Source organism: Centroberyx gerrardi, chromosome 5, assembly GCF_048128805.1.
Source record: "Centroberyx gerrardi isolate f3 chromosome 5, fCenGer3.hap1.cur.20231027, whole genome shotgun sequence".
NCBI lineage: Eukaryota > Metazoa > Chordata > Actinopteri > Beryciformes > Berycidae > Centroberyx > Centroberyx gerrardi.
This window is the reverse complement of record NC_136001.1, coordinates 32,371,960-32,379,459: the sequence shown is the minus strand read 5'-3', so window position 1 is coordinate 32,379,459 and position 7,500 is coordinate 32,371,960. Positions and strand designations below refer to the sequence as shown.

The window sequence follows — 7,500 nt, the reverse complement described above, 5'->3', positions numbered from 1 at the left end:
TCTCTCCCTCTCTTTCTCTCTTTCTTTCTCTCCATCAACCAGTAGTTGGGACAGCGTTCTGAGTGACAGGCAGGATTTCCAACCATGTGTGTTTTCTGTCGGACTTTTGTACACTCTGATTGGCTGTTGGGGTTCCCAGGCAACCCAAGGTAGCCAGGGTAACAACTTTCTTCCTCTCTCTCTCTCTCTCTCTCTCTCTCTCTCTCTCTCTCTCTCTCTGTCTTTCTCTTCTGTCTCTCTCTTTCCCGACAACTTTCGTTTTGCTAACGGCTCTTTCTGGTGCCAAAAACTCTCCTTCTGACACACACACACACACACACACACAAACACACACAAACACACACACACACACACACACACGCATGTACGCGCACACACGCATACACACACTTCTGTTTTGCTAACGGCTCTTTCTGGTGCCAAAAACTCACTCTTTCTGACACTCACGTGCACATGTACAAATTCACACACAAACGCACACATGCACACACACACGTGCCCACGAGCCACAGGCGAGCAAGTACGCACGCTTACACACACATGCACACACACACACACATACACACACAGAAAAAAGTGCATTAAGGGATTTTCCAGGCAGCTGAGTGCATCTTGATTGACAGCGACTGTCAGTTGGTAAAATCTCTCTCTATCTATCTATCTCTCTCCTACAACCTCCAAAACCTGCACTCTGAGGCTTGCGAGGGTGTGTGTGTGTGTGTGTGTGTGTGTGTGTGTGTGTGTGTGTGTGTGTGCAGCAGAAAGAGGCTGATTGTCAGAGTACCTTGGCCAGCCCCTGAGGCTTTTTACTTGTCAAGAAAGGTGTCTGCCTGCATTTTTCAGCGCAGGAGGGCATGTTTTTTTTTTTTCTTTTTTTGTGTGTGTCACCGCTTCCTTTTGTTTTGTGCCATTTCTCGGCCCATTTCTCCTCTCCTTCTCCCTCTTTCTCCTCCAACAAACCCGCATCTCATCTCCTCCTCCTTGTTCTCTCCCTCCTTTTTCTGTCCTCCTTCAATCCCCCCAACTTATTCATCCTCATCTCCTCTTACTTCTGTCCTTCTGTGTATCCTTCTTCACCTCCTTATTTCCTACATCATTTCTCCTCCCTTCCCTCCCCTAAATTTTCTCTGAATTTTGCATCTTATATTTTATTTTATCTTACAGTAGAATAAGTGTGTGTGTGTGTGTGTGTGTGTGTGTGTGTGTGTGTGTGTGTGTCTGATATTGAGTCATCCTCCTATCTTTCTTCTTCTATTCCTCCCCCTTTAAACCTCTGATTCACGTCCTTCCCCCTCTCTATCATATATTTTTATATATATTCCTCTCTCTCTCTCTCTCTCTCTCTCTCTCTCCCTCTTTCTATCCAGTATTTCAGGTCTCTCTCTCTCCTTCCCTTTCCTCACCCTCCCTCTCTCTCCTTTCCCCACTTCCTCTCCTCTTCCTCCTCCATCTCTCCATCCCTTATTTTCTCCCTCCTTCCTTCCTTCGTTTCCTTTCCTTTCTAACCCGTCTCCTCCTTATCTCTCCTCTCCCCCTCTTTCTCTTCCTCCCTCCCTGCCTCCGTCTGCCCCTCTAGTACAATATCTTCTTTAACTTCTCGCTCTCTCTTTTTAGACTTTCATTCCCCCTCCATCCCTCCCTCGTTCCCTCTTTTCCTCTTCCCTTAGTCCCATATCGCTCTTGCTCTTACTTCCAGCCCCGGGCACTTTTTTCTTGTCTGTGTGTGTGCTTTCCTTTAATGTGGGTGGTGTGTGTGTGTGTGTGTGTGCGTGTGTGTGTGTGTGTGTGTATGTGTGTGTGTGAGAGAGTGTGTGTGTGTCATCACAGGCCATCGAGGGAGACATCAAGATGGCCGTTGGTGAGCGGTTTTGATGTACGGAGCGTCGACTAATTGGCACAATGATGGGAGATGAGAGACCGGCATCAGACTGATGTCACCCCAGAGGGAGGGAGAGAGAGAGAGAGAGAGAGAGAGAGAGAGAGAGAGAGAGAGAGGAGGGGTGCGAGAAAAAAAAAAGAAATAGTGAAGGAGGAGGAGTGAGGGAAAGGGAGGAGAGAGGGACGGAAAGGGAGAGGTAGGCAGACGAGAAGGAGAAAAGGAAAAGAAGAGAAGGAGGGAAGGAAAGGGGGAGGGAGGTAAAAAAGAAAAGGAAAGAAAGAAGAAAAGAAGAGAAAAGAGATAGAGAGGGAAGGAAACAGAGAGAGAGGAGAGAAGGATGGAGGGAACCGAGGAAGGAGGGAAGCAGAAGGGAGGGACAGAGAGAAGGAGGGAAGTTAGAGAGAAAGAGAAGGACAGAGAGAAAGAGGGAGGGAGAAAGACAGAAAGAAAGAAAGAAAGAAAGAAAGAAAGAAAGAAAGAAAGGAGAAGAGGAAAGAAGGAGAGGAGGAGGAAGGGAAGGAAATTGAGAAGGGAAGGGAGGGAGGAAGAGTGAAAGAAAGAAAGAAAGAAAGAAAGAAAGAAAGAAAGAAAGAAAGAAAGGAGAAGAGGAAAGAAGGAGAGGAGGAGGAAGGGAAGGAAATTGAGAAGGGAAGGGAGGGAGGAAGAGTGAAAGAATTAGAGAGAGAGGGAAGGAGAGAAGGAAGGAGGGGGAAGCAGAGGAGGAAAGGAGGAGGGAGAGGGGAGAGAGGGATAGAGGGAGAAAGAGAGAGAAAGAGAAAAAGAAAGTCGAGGAGAGAGGACAGGAGGGAAGGAAGGAGGGAAAAAGAAAGAGAGGGGATGAAGAGAGAGAAACAGATAGAGGGAAATGAGGGAGAGGGGAGATGAAAAGGGAAGGGAGAAAGAAATATAAAGAAGGGAGAGAGAAATGGAGGGAGGGAGAGAGAAAGAAACAGAAAGAAGGAGGTAGAGAAGGAAGGAGAAAGAAAGAGAGGATGAGGAGAGGAAGGGAGGGAGGAAGAGTGAAAGAATCCGAGAGGGAGGGAAGGAGAGAAGGAAGGAGGGAGGGAAACAGAGAGGGAAAGGCAGAAAGAAAGGGGTAGATGAAGAGAAATGAGGGGGAGGGAAGGAGAGAAAGAAAAAGGGGGGAGAAGGAGGGAGGGAAAGGGAGAGGGAGGCAGAGAAGGAGAGAAGGAGGAAAGAGAGGGAGAGGTAGAGAGAAAGAGAGAGAAAGTGAGAGGTGGAAAAACGAACCAGAAATATTTTGCGGGATTTGTTTTCCAATTACCGAAGAGAGAGAAAGAGAGAAGAGATAGAGAGCGGAAGAAGGGAGGAGGAGGAGGAAGAGAGGGAGGATAGAGAGAGAGAGCGACAGAAAATGAAAGAGAGAAGAGAGACGTTCTCCTTGAGGAGGAGAGCAGGTTGATGGACAGGTGGAGCTCAGAGGGTAAAAGGGGGAACAGGATTATCCACATCAGCCAGAGAAAGACAAACACTTTCATCCACAGGATCAAACACGACAAATCAGCCCGGTCCTCTAACATGTAAATGAGGAGCTGCTCTCCCTTATGAGACACCCACTGTGACACCTACTCTCACAACATGATTGACAGCAACCAAATTAAAACAAATTATGGTACTTTTTTTGAAGGGCTGCAGATAACTTAAATCCTCGGTTGACAAAATAACACTTTCACAGATCCTCTATTAGAGAGATACTGCATTTCTGGAAATGAATTATTCAGATACTGACATTCTCCTGTGTGGAGATGTGGCTCAACAGTCATAAATAACGGTTAATAATGATTATTTTTTGTCAACTGGCCACAGAGGCTAATGGATTCACCGACCAATTTAATTTGTCAGTAGCCAGTGTGATTTTAAAAACAGATAAAAAGAATGATTGACGGCAGTGGAGAGCAGAATTACTGCATCTTAGTACAAGTAGATGTGCTTGGTGTGTCTGCTGAAGTGTCCTGTAGCAAGGCACTGAAGCTCCACTAGCTCCAGGGCCGCTGTTGACCTCTGACCTCCCTGTGGAGGGGGGGGGGGAGGGGGGGTAGGGCTGGGATCAAGCAGCCAAAACCACGCCAGAGGTCGGCTCCAAAAAAACTCCAAACCGCCCAAACTCCATGAAGTCAATGGACCACAACCCAACTTCTGCTGAACATATTCTATTATTTTGTATTATTTTTTATTACCTTCCCTGTACTTTGTTCTGCTATTGCACTGTACATTGCTGCTGTGACACCTGGAGGGGATCAATAAAGTGCATCTTATCTTATCTTATCTTATCTTATTATATAAAGTCAATACATTTTTTTCCACAAGAGGTTATGGCCTCAGTAGCTAATTTCACTTCTTCTAATGTGTGTCCTTATGGTGATTTTCAAAATAATTGTGTCATTAACAAGATGTAACAGATGTAACACAGGGTTGTTTTCCCAGTGATTGACAGGTCGCCGATTACGGGCCGATAGCAGGCGGAGCTGCCAACAGGTCGTCCCACCCTTTCCCTCTGCCTCTCTTTGGCTGCTCCGGCTCCAAAAAAAAACGTCAACAATGGCAGCGATCGTAAACCCGATCTCCAGGCCTCAAAACGGCCCTTCAGAAGACGACGGGTGATGTCACACTCACGACTCCATCTGTTTTTACAGTCTGAGGTTGGGACGCACGCTGCAGGAAGGACCAGACTGCTCAGACAACAACAATGCCAGATTTCACAGGGATGTCCTGAGAAAGAATCTGACACAGAAACAAATGAGCGAAATAATTTAAAATCAGATGAATAATTTCCACCTCAGTGTTCTACATTTGAGAGACTTAATTAATCCAGTCCAAATCTTGTGTCAAATCTAATCAAAGACTCTTAAATATTAATCTGTTGAAATATTCTAAAATCTACAATTCACATGAAGATGAATGTATAATAATACAGTGGCAGCCATGTTAGACGTCCCCATTAATGCTTCCATCCTGCGTCTGTTCTGCATTAGTACTGCAGACAGTTCTTCCTTATAAAATATTGCAACAAAATCTCCAGCGTGTCTCAACCAAACACGTTAAAAGACCGTTCCTTGTAAATTCCAGTGGCTGAAAAGTAAGCAAAATCTAATTTAGCAAAACAATTCCTCTTGGGAATGGAGCACAAATGGAGCGGTGGTTCAGCAAAAAAAAAAAAAAATCATAATATTTACTGGCAGAAATTCATGAGATTTATGAATGTGTGTCCATTTTTTATGCCTGACTTCCTTATCAAATCATCTGGGCTACAGTGGCTGCACAGGCCCACTTGCTTTTCTATTTGCTTTTTTGCCACCTTAACCCCCCCCTACCCCCCCCGTCCCGCCCTCCACCCCTCACCCCCCCTTCCACCCCTCACCCCCCCCCCCCCCACCCAATCCCTGACCCAAACAAACCTCACACTGATTGGATTGACTGAGATCCAATCAAATAAGGAATTCTGATGTGACCGGATTTAGGGTCTGCACATATACAAAGCACACACACACACACACACACACACACACACACACACAAGCAGAATCCCCCACATTTTCACATGCATACACATTCACTCACACACACACACACACACAAACACAAACTCAATCATGCAGGCACATCCATCCACACACCCACTCACACACACACACCACAGTCTCTGCCTGTGTGAGTGCATTGTGGGAAATCTGGGTTCTGGAGGAGGATATTACATCACAGCGCCAGCCGGCTCGGCCGCGGCGCTCGCCCCAAACCGAGTTACCGTGGTTACGGCGGTGGAAAATTAAAACAACCCTCACAGGAGTTGAGGAGAGTATTATGGAAATTCAAAAGCCAGCTTCAAGTTGTGAATGAGTTATGAGGAGGAGGAGGAGGAGGGGGGGGGGGGGGGGCTGCTGTACTTGCAGACGGTGTAATTGGCGAACAAAAGATAGAGGCAAACGGAGAGATGGATTCTGGGAGTGGAGATTCCCAGAGACAGAGCAGAGGAGGAACATCCACTTTCCTGTGCTGTTAACACTCTGATCCGAGGCTTTCTCAGCTGGAAGTGTGTTTAACTCTGCAGTTTAACTTCTGATAGCAGTACAGTCTGCAGCATTAGGGCTGATTGCACATATCTTTTATTGTATTGTATATATTTTTGACATTTTTCTTATTCTCATTAGATTTTATGTCGACACCTGCACCAAGAGAAATTCCTTGTACATTGTACTTGACGAATAAAAGTTTCTCATTCTGATTCTGAATTCACACCAAGCATGTTCGGAGCGGATTATTTGAACTCTGCAGCGTTCTCTGCTTCAGTTCAGTTTAATTGGGCAGATGGGAAGTTCGAAAGAGACTCATGTCATTCAAACTCTGGTGGCACCAAAAAAAAAAACCCACACTGAGACGCCTGAAAATGTGAGGCTCAGTCCTCTAACAAGAGAACCAGCTACAGGAAATGAAACCAAAACGCAAGGGATTATGGGTAGAAGGAGACGTGTGTTGACATCTGATAGCCGGCAGTTCCACATGCTCGGAAAGCCTAGCAGAACAAAATAAAGTCTGGACTGATGCTCACATTCGGCTGTTTCTTCATGTGTTCTGAACTGGTATGAACACCACAGAAGAAGAGTGCAACAGTTACAGTGACTGAATCAGGATTCCCCACATGTTCCCCGGCTGCCAAAATCTCTAACCTCACGACAGGTTGCCCAATAAATGAGCTACGGGTGAGTCATGTGACTTTTGTTCACAAGCCCTTACTCACTTGTAATTGGGCAGGTTGAACATAAAAAAAAAAAAAAAATACAAAAAAGCAACAAAGTCAACTTTTCCACTGTGTTTCGGACCAAAGAGCACAAACTGTAGGTGTGATGGCACCCTGGGAGTGGACATGCAGCGTGAAGAAACCTGTCATGAATACTGCAGGTAGTAAATACAAGTACAGGCCAGAGACAGAAGTACACACTGCTAAACTGCAGTGCAGGGTGGAATAATCCTTTTCTTTGGCATGAAAATGGTCCAATTAAAAGATATGGAATGCTAATGGCAGCTTCAATCCAAAAAATATCAGTATCTGCCTTCAAAAAACCCATATCAGTCCAATCCTACTCATAATACCCTTGAAAATATTCTTTACTGTGATTATGGGGACTTTGGTGTTGCTAAACGTACTTGGCTGCATCTCAGAGCTACGGCATCACAGCCTGAACCCATAACCAGTCTGCAGAACATCCTCATGTATCGCTGTAGTTATACAGAGCAGGGTGGGGTCAATTCATCAACCAACTCATCTATTCCAATTCAACTGAGGAATTGGAATTTGGAAAAAAAACCGACAAGAAACAGAATTGGAATTGATTTGGAATTTCAGTGAAATTTCATGTTTTTTTTGTTTTTTTTCTTATTTTCTTAGTGTTCTATATTATCAATACTGAATATCTTAAAATGTTAAAGCTACCTTCCAGGTGGTATTTGATGCAGAACATGTCATCGTAATACATACTTTATGATTGAATGTATTTGATTTGTTGAACTGTCTTTTATTTGATTCATATTGTTTTGATTTATAATGTTACAAACTCTCTTAGAAGAGGAATTTTATGGAATTTAATGGAATTTGATTCTGATTCATG

The 7,500-nt window shown here is 44.8% G+C and overlaps 1 protein-coding gene across 9 annotated transcripts in view; it reads right to left on the bottom strand.

Annotated features, from left to right (window-relative positions):
- The window catches only part of ptprt (protein tyrosine phosphatase receptor type T), a 359,275-nt gene that overhangs the window by 173,187 nt on the left and 178,588 nt on the right, over positions 1-7,500 (bottom strand). The window lies entirely within an intron of this gene.